The 9255-nt window shown below is 42.1% G+C and overlaps 1 protein-coding gene across 1 annotated transcript in view; it reads right to left on the reverse strand.

Moving 5' to 3' along the window:
* Positions 1-9255, reverse strand: part of LOC122553620 (organic solute transporter subunit alpha-like) — a 46112-nt gene that overhangs the window by 35316 nt on the left and 1541 nt on the right. Inside the window, exon 2 of the mRNA XM_043697709.1 lies at positions 8570-8667. The gene's annotated coding sequence lies outside the window, so the exon portion shown is untranslated. The remainder of the gene's footprint in view (positions 1-8569; positions 8668-9255) is intronic.

The following is a 9255-nucleotide window of genomic DNA, read 5'->3' on the forward strand; positions in this document are numbered from 1 at the left end:
AGGCAGCATCTGAGGAGCAGTAAAATCGACGTTTCGGGCAAAAGCCCTTCATTAGGAATACAGGCAGAGACCCTGAAGGGTGGAGAGATAAGTGAGAGGAGAAAGTAGCATAGAGTACAATAGGTAATTGGGGGAGGGGATGAAGGTGATAAGTCGGTGGGGGGGGATAGGTGGAAAAGAAGATAGGCAGGTAGGACAAGTCATGGGGACAGTGTTGAGCTGGAAGTTTGGAACTGGGGTGAGGTGGGGGAAGGGGAAATGAGGAAACTGTTGAAGTCCACATTGATGCCCTGGGGTTGAAGTGTTCTGAGGCGAAAGATGAGGCGTTCTTCCTCCAGGCGGTCTCGTGGTGAGGGAGTGGCGGTGAAGGGTCTAATCCTTTCCTATCCATGAATTTGTCCAAATGCCTTTTAAATATTGTTAATGTATCCCCCTCAACTACTTCCACTGGCAGCTCATTCCATATGCGTACCACCCTCTGTGTAAAAAAGTTGTCCCTCAGGTTTTCTTTTATTCTTTCTCCTCTAACCTTAAATTCATGCCATCTAGTCCTCGATTCTCCTACCCTGGGAAAAAGACTGAGTGCATTCACCCTATCCATGCCTCTCATGATCTTACACACCTCTATAAGATGTCCCCTCAGTCTCCTACGCTCTAAAGGAAAAAGTCCTAGCTTGTCCAACTTCTCTCTATAACTCCATTGAGTCCAGGCAACATCTTTGCAAATTTCTTCTGCACTCTTTCCAGTTTAATAACCCCCTTCCTATAACAAGCTAACCAAAACTGAACACGATACACCAAATGTGACCTCACCAATGTCCTGTATAACTGAAACATAACCTCCCAATTCCTATACTCAATGCCCTGACTGATGAAGGCAAGTATGCTAAAAGCCTTCTTCACCGCCTCGTCAACCTGTGACTCCACTTTCAGAGAACTGTGAACCTGAACTCCAAGATCCCTCTGTTCGACTATACTCCTTAAGACCCTACTATCCACCGTGAAATTCCTGCTTTGATTTGACTTTCCAAAATGCAACACTTCACACTTATCTACATTAAACTCCGTTTGCCATTTCTCGGCCCACTTCTCCAGCTGATCCAAGTCCTGCTGCAATTTCTGATAACCTTCCTCATTGTCCATGAAACTGCCTATTTTAGTGTCATCAGCAAACTTATTAATCATACCTTGTACATTGTCATCCAAATTATTGTGTAGATAACAAACACTAATGGGCCTGACACCTGAGGCTTTCCACTAATCACATGCCTCCAGTCTGACAAAAGCATCCTTCCACTATTACCCTCTGCTTCCAACCATTGAGCCAATTTTATATCCAATTTGCCAGCTCGCCAGCCATGTGGAACCTTATTAAAGACCTTACGAAATCCATATAGACTACATCTACCGCCCTGCCCTCATCAACCTTCCAGTCACTTCATCGAAGAACTCTAACGAATTTGTAAGTCATGATCTCCCACTCACAAACCATGCTGACTACTCTTAATCAAACCCTGTTTTTCCAAATACATGTATGTCTCATTTCTGAAAATCTTCTCAAGTAACTTACCTTCCACAGGTGTTAAGCTTACTGGTCTATAGTTCCCAGGCTTTTCTTTGCAGCCCTTCTTGAATAATGGCACAACATTCGATCCCTGCAGTCTTCCAGGACCTAATGATGATGCAAAAATCTCCGCCAGGACCCCTGCAAATTCTTCTCTAACCTCTTACAGTGTTGTTGGATTTTTCTGGTAAGGACCAGGAGATTTATCCACCTTCATACATTCTAATACGTCCAACACCACCTCTACTGTGATATGGACTGTCCCCAAGATATCACCACTAACTTCCCTAAGTTCCCAAGACTTCATGTCTTTCTCCGCGGTAAACACAGAAGAGAAATATTCATTGAGGACCTTACCCATCTCCTGCAGTTTTACACATACTGTCCACTTTAGTCCTTGAGGGGCCCTATTCTCTCTCTAGTCATTCTTTTTCCTTTAATATACTTAAAGTACCACTTTCGATTCACCCTAATCTTCTCAGCCAGCTCTATCTCGTGCCCCCTTTTTGCCCTCCTGATTTACTTCTTCATAAACTCCTGTATTCCCTGTATACCTTTAGGGATTCCCTTAGTCCCAGCTGTCTGTACCTGAGCCACGCCTCCTTTTTTCTGGTAAAAGCCTCAGGATCTCTTGTCATCAAGAGTCCCTAAGGCTGCCAACCATCCCTTTCTGATGAAGGGCTTTTGCCTGAAATATGGATTTCTCCTGCTCCTCGGATGCTGCCTGGCCTGCTGTGCTTTCCCAGCACCACTCTAACCTTGAACCTTGCCTTTCACCCTCACAGGAACATACAGACCTTGAATTCTAGCTATTTCACTTTTAAAGGCCTCCCACTTACCAAAGGTCCCTTTGTCTGCAAACAAACTACTCCAAATCAACTCTAGCAAGCTCCTGTCTAAATTCATCAAAATTCGCCTTGTCCCAATTTATAACTTGAACCTGTGGACCAGTGACATTGTGAAACTATTTCACTGAGGCTCCTTTGATGGGCGTCAAACACAAATTCAGTACATTGTTGAAAGGATACAGTGTAACCAATTATCAGATTCTTTCTTAGACGTATTGACCTGAATATTTACAGAAAGCTGTAGGGGAAATGTAGAAGGTCTCTAAAATAACACTGTAATTTTTATCATTAGTTTCCAGTCTGGCTTGACAGACTGGCCTGCTTGTGCTGTTTACTGAGGTGATATATATGAATATTATGAATTGCATTGTTGTTATCACAACCTCTACTTGGATAAGTATGATTAAAAGTCCATGAGATCTTTGTTCATAAAACGATCCCTCCATACCGTGGATCATCCAAGAAAACCTTCTTTGAACTGCTACTGATGAAATGACATATTTCCTTAAATAAGGAGACCGAAACTGCTCACAGTAATCCAGGTGTGCTATCACCAATACCTTGTACAGTTGCAATAAGACTTCCCTACTCTCATACTCCGACCCCCTCGGAAAAAAAGGCCAATGTTCTATTAGCATTCCTGAGTACCTGCTACACCTATGTGCTAACTTTGAGTATTTCATGTAAAAATACCCTCATGTCCCTTTGTGTTGCAGCTTTCTTTAGTTTTTTCTCCATTTTAAATAACATTCTGCTTTTTTTTTCTCATTTTCAAAATAAACAACTTTGCATTTTTCCACATTAGATTCCATTTGCCAATTTCCTTAACTTTTCAATATCTTTCTGTAAACTGTTTGTACCCCTCTCACAACCTGCCTTTCCACCCATTTTTGTGTAGTCTCCAAGTTTAGCAACAGAACATTCATTTCCTTCCTCCAAATTATTTATATATATTGTAAACAGTTGCAGAGTCATAGAATCATACAGCATGGAAACAGACCCTTCAATCCAACAGTCCACATCCTATACTAAACCAGTCCCACCTGTCTGCACTTGCCCTCCATCTCTCCATGAACCTTTCCTGTTCATGAATTTATCCAAATGTCTTTTAATTTTAACTATACCTGCATCCACCACTTTCTCTGGCAAGTCACATCAAACACGAACCACTCTCTGTGTGAAAAAGTTACCCCTGATAGCCTTTTTAAATCTTTCTCCTCTCACCTTAAAAATATGTCCCCTAGTGTTGAATCTATTCACCCTACGGAAAAGACTTTTGTCATTCGCTTTATCTATGCCCTCATGATTTTATACATCTCAATAAGGATACCCCTCAATCTCCTACACTCATCTGCATTCTTGAACCACTGCAGTCCATTCAGAATGCCATTAGGGAGGGAATTCCAGGATTTTGACCTGGCAACACTGAAGGAACAATAATGTAGTTGCAAGTAAGGATGGCCAGTGGCCTGAAGGGGAACTTGCTGGCAATGGTGCTCCTATGTATCACTACCTTGAATTCTAGATGGTTGCAAGGTGGGGGGATGGAGGGGGGCAGAGGAGGGGAGGCACTTGTTCAGAAATATTAAGGACATCTGTTTTTAGTGTCGGTGTAAATAAAGTGATAACATTTGTGTAGCCGTATTTCCTTTTGACCCCAAGGCTGGAAGCTACACAAATTTTACAGCTGAATTTTGGATAACTGAATTTCTGGTTTATATTGAAGACTCTGAACAAAACTCATACTCAATAGGAAAAGAACTTATAATTTAATAAGCTGAGTGGAATATGCACATAACAGAACAACCGTGATACATTTTCATGTATTCCACACTGAGCAGATTTGAATTTATGAAGCCCAGCTCTTTAATCTTAATCATTCTGGAATGCGAATGTCTCATAACCCTTACAGGCTAGGAAAACACAAAGACTGAAACTGAGATAGTAAGAAAGTTGGAAGATGTTCATACGCGTGAGAGAGAAAACGTTCTTCTGTAAATTACAATCACTGACCTAAGGGTTCAAGGGACACGAGCTGAGAGAGAGAGAGAGAGAGAGAGACAGGACAGAAGCTGGTGAAAAGGTTAACTCTTTGTGATCTGTTTTGAGTGGACACTTGCTTGTCATGGAATGAATGTTTGTGTGTTGTTCCCTGGAGCTTGAGATCTGGGAAGGTTATGAATTTAGTTTGCATTTTGGGAATCTTAGATGATTTTAAAAGAAAAAGCCATTTTATAGGACAATGATACTGGGCATGTTAGCTGAGTGAGGTTATCTCATCACCTTTTCCACATAGTTTAGACTAGTCTCTCATTATGATGCACTGGTAAAAGGGAAGCTTATCTAGGCAAGGCAACTGGCCATTTGACCTGGCTTGAACAGGGTTTCCCACTTTGATGTGCATGTAGCTTAATTAGTCAAGCGTACTCAGACCTGTCAATAAGTTTCTCTTCCTCGAAAAACTTTTGCCATTTTATTACTGCTTCCTCTCTGATTAAGGACATGTGGCGTTTTGGTAATTTTAGTACTAATTTCTGTGTAAAGACATCTTGTTTGCAGCAATAAGGGGAGTAGCCTGAGAGATCTTAGGGGTAAGAGCAGGCACTGCTACTCTGCTAATGGTTTTAAAATCTTACTCAAACCAGGTTTGTAAGTATCTATGTTATAGTGTAACATTGATGCCATTGGTAAATAAAGGTAATAATTTAGACTAAACTGTCTGTAAGAGTTTTGTATTCCATACTGCCACAGAGTATGATCTCCAGGATGAACCAAGAGAGGCTTACAGGTCGAGTCCGTTAGGAATTCCCTGAGCTGTCTCGAATCGATACTTTAACATGGATGGTACCAAACTTCTTGAGTGTTGGTAGAGCTGCACCCATCCAGGCAAACAGTGAACACTCAATCACACTCCTGACCCATGTGCCATTGATTGTGAACAGGTCTTGAGAGACTCAGGATGCAAGTTACAAGCTGCAGTATTCCCAGCCTCTGAGCCGCTTCCAAAAACACAGTATTCACAAGACGAAAGTGGGGACTGCATATGCTGGAAATTAGAGTGGAGAGTGTGGTTCTGGAAAAGCACAGGCGGTTCGGAGCATCTGAGGAGCAGGAGAATCAATATTTCAGGCAAAAGCTCTTCATCAAGAACCATCTCCACAAGGCTAGACCAGGTCAGTTTCTGGTCAATGGTAACCCCCAGGATGTTGATAGCAGGGGATTCAGCAATGGCAGTATCATCAAATGCTATGAGGCAAAGGCCAGATTGTCTCTTATTAAAGATAGCTGTTGCCCAGCATTTCTGTGGAACAAATATTATTTGGAACCTCTCAGCGTGAACTGGAATGTACATTTGCTGCAATTGGATAATAACAACACTGGCATCTGAAGAGCCATGAATGGTGCTGAACATTGATGATTGCACAATGACCATTCCCACTTCTGACCTTATAATGAAGAGCAGGTCATTGATGAAGTAGCTGAAGATAGTTGGGCCTAGGACACCATCCTGAGGAACTCGTGTAGAGACATCCTGGAGCTGAGACTCATAAAATCAGAAGTGAAGATCTTCACTAATTACTGCTCAATGTTCATCACTGTTCCTGATTCCCAGTGACTGAAGCATGCCCACATGCAGCAAGACTTGGCCAACATCCTGTTTGGGCTGACAGTTGACAATTAACACTAACACCGCATATGACAGGCAATGACAACTCCAAAAAGAGAGAACCTAACCATCACCCCACAACAACCAATGGCACTAGATGACAGAATCCCCCGCTATCAAAATTGTGGGAGCTACCATTTAGCCTTATACATATTGCAACAAGAGCAGACTAGATGACAGGACACCTGCAGCAACTCACCTCTTGATTCCCTACAGCCTGTCCACCATTTACAATTTACAAGAGTGTGATGGAACACTCCCGACTTGCTTCAATGAGTGCAACCCCAAACAACACTCATTTGACAACCGTACAGGACAAATCTGCCCTCCTGACTAGCACTATATTCACAAAGATCACATTTCTCCCCCACCACACATGCTCAGTAGCAGCAGTGTGCCCCACCCACAAACTGTACTGCACAAATTCACCAACCCTCCCCAGCCAGCACCTTCCGAACCCATGACCTTCTGAACCCATGACCAATTACAATCTTAAAGGACACATACAGCGGCTATGTGGAAACACCACTATCTACAAGCTCCCCCCACCCAGGCTTTTGTCCATCTTGACCTGGAAATACATCGCTGTTCCCTCAGGGTCACTAGGTTACCACTTCAGGCTGTCTCAGAGCTGTCCTTCCCACAGTTCCAATTCATTCTCAGACCGTTCAACGTTCGAACAAGAAACATTTTCACTTCCTTTTGGGCATTAAAAACGCAAACTGAATAACTGCATTCGTCTGGAATCTTTATTTCCTTCCCTTCCCTCTGACTCCATTCTTTCTTCGACCCCTGTCGAGTATTTATTATCCCTTTTGACTTTCCAGTCTTTGATGCTGAACATTCTGTACTTCGCAACATTTTTAGTTTTATCCTCTGCAGCTCAATAAATTTCAGTCAAGACATGACGTTGAACTCTTCTTCCTCCGCATCCACCTCCTTGCTCATTGCTTGGATAGGAGTGCTCTCACCACCCATGGACACCTTTACCCACTCCTAATACTGTCCCTCCAATCTCTCCCTGTGGTCTTTTATCTTGACTTGATCATTGAAAAATGTGAACGTGATATCAGTCACCTTAATTTCTCTGCGCCCTCACCCATTTGAACCAATCTTCCTCTGAACTGGCTGCTCTCAGATTCAATCCTGACTTTGTCATTAAGCCTTCCAACAAGGGTGGTGCTGTTGTTGTCTGGCGTACTGACCTCTAGATTATGAAGACTGAGCACCAACTCTCAGATATCACCTCCCCTGGACCATGATGCCAGCATCGAGCATCTGGCCATTATGACCATGACTCTCAACAATCTCACCTCATCTGGGGATCTCCCGCCAAAAGCCCACCAGCCAGTAGACCCCCATTCTGTATAGCCCTCTTCTACCTTCTCCCCAAAATCCACAAAGCAATATTGCCCAGGCAGACTCATTGTTTCTGCCTGTTCCTGCCACATGGAACTTATTTCTTCCCATCTCTGCTCGATTTTTCTGTGGCTTTGTCCAATTTCACTCCACTTACATTCACAATGCAACTGACACTTTATGTCAGTTTCAAAATTTCAAGTTCATGTTCTCTAGCCACCTTTTCTTCACCATGAATGTGCAATCCCTTTACACATCCATGCTCCATCAGGATGGTCCTAGGGCTCTTCCTGAAAGAAGGCTTGAACCATTTCCATCCACTACCACCCTCCTCTGCCTGGCTGAGTTCATCCTCACTTTGAGGACGAACTTTTCCTTCAATTCCTCTCACTTTATTCAGATCAATGTTGTGGCCATGGCAACATGCTGCGATGATGTAAGAGACTGATCTTTCACCCTTGCCTACTTTTAATCTTAACATATGCATTTTAGCTGAAAATGTTATCTCTTTTACTGAAGTAACCTTCAACACTGTAATAAAATAACCTTTATCATGTGCAAAGTTGAAGATCCAGGTACTCACTGAAAGAATAAAGCCAGAGGATTCCACAGTTTTGGATAAATAGAAATGAACTGCACTATGTAAAGCTACAACAGTAATATAGTCTATTATATTATTCACAATGTATATTCTTGCAGCCAGGATTAACATGTGATTAATATGACTAATAAATAAATTGAATAAGCATCCTACAAAGCATATCAAATAGCAAATGTGGTCAAGATAGATTTCACAGTTTACCCAGCAATGACACCCAGGTGTCTGTGACAGAGTGGATCATCAAATCTGATTAAGCTTCACAACAGACTTCAATTTCTTCTCTTTCGATGACCTAGCTTTAGAACTCCCTTAAAACGGAATTTTAGCACTTACCAGAACAACTAGTGAATTGTGTGGCGTGAGCGAGAAGGCCTAAAATTTAACAAACAACTGGGACAAAATCTCAGAGTTCTGAGGCAAGCCTTTTAGCCAACTCACCTCATCACTCAGTCACTATCTCTAATTTGCTTCTGGGAGTGACAGGTATAATTCTATCCTGCACTACCCTCCCAAGAGGACTGATAACATACCTTTTCACAGGATGGGTTTGGTGACAGTCATTTACGTACAGTGGTCCCTTAACTCTTGTTGTCCACGACATCTTTGTTGACAAGTAGAGCTTATGCATCTGGGGTATAAACAAGTTTTGTCTCACAAAAAATTCTTACTTGAGCATCTCTTCCTGATTTTGTTTCATTTTTACAATTAACAGATTTTATACAGTTAACTGTCACTAACAGAGAGCTTCAGAGCTAATTACAAATACAAAGATCATGTTGGATATATTGGTCAAGGCTATTTGTGAAAAACTGAAAAAAAATTCAAAGCTTCACAGCATGTGACAAATATCAGCAAAGACCTAAGGAAATATTGAATTTTCAAATTCAATGAAACAAATTTTCAGTTTAATTCCATCCATTATTTCTTCGTGCTAATATTACAATGAAACATGGATTATTTATTCTGGATCAATACATCTACAAAAAAAAACAATAATAGGGTGGCTCAGTGGCTCAGTGTTTAGCATTGCTATCTCACAGCTCTCGATGTGGTCTCCTCTACACTGGGGAGACAAGACGCCAACTCATGGAACTTTTCAAGGAACATCTCTGGGACACATGCACCAAACAACCCCACTGCCTTGTGGCAAACCACGTCAACTCACTCTCCCACTCTGCCAAAGACATGCAAGTTCTGGGCCTCCTCCATTGCCAAA

This window comes from Chiloscyllium plagiosum, chromosome 10 (assembly GCF_004010195.1).
Source record: "Chiloscyllium plagiosum isolate BGI_BamShark_2017 chromosome 10, ASM401019v2, whole genome shotgun sequence".
Classification (NCBI taxonomy): domain Eukaryota; kingdom Metazoa; phylum Chordata; class Chondrichthyes; order Orectolobiformes; family Hemiscylliidae; genus Chiloscyllium; species Chiloscyllium plagiosum.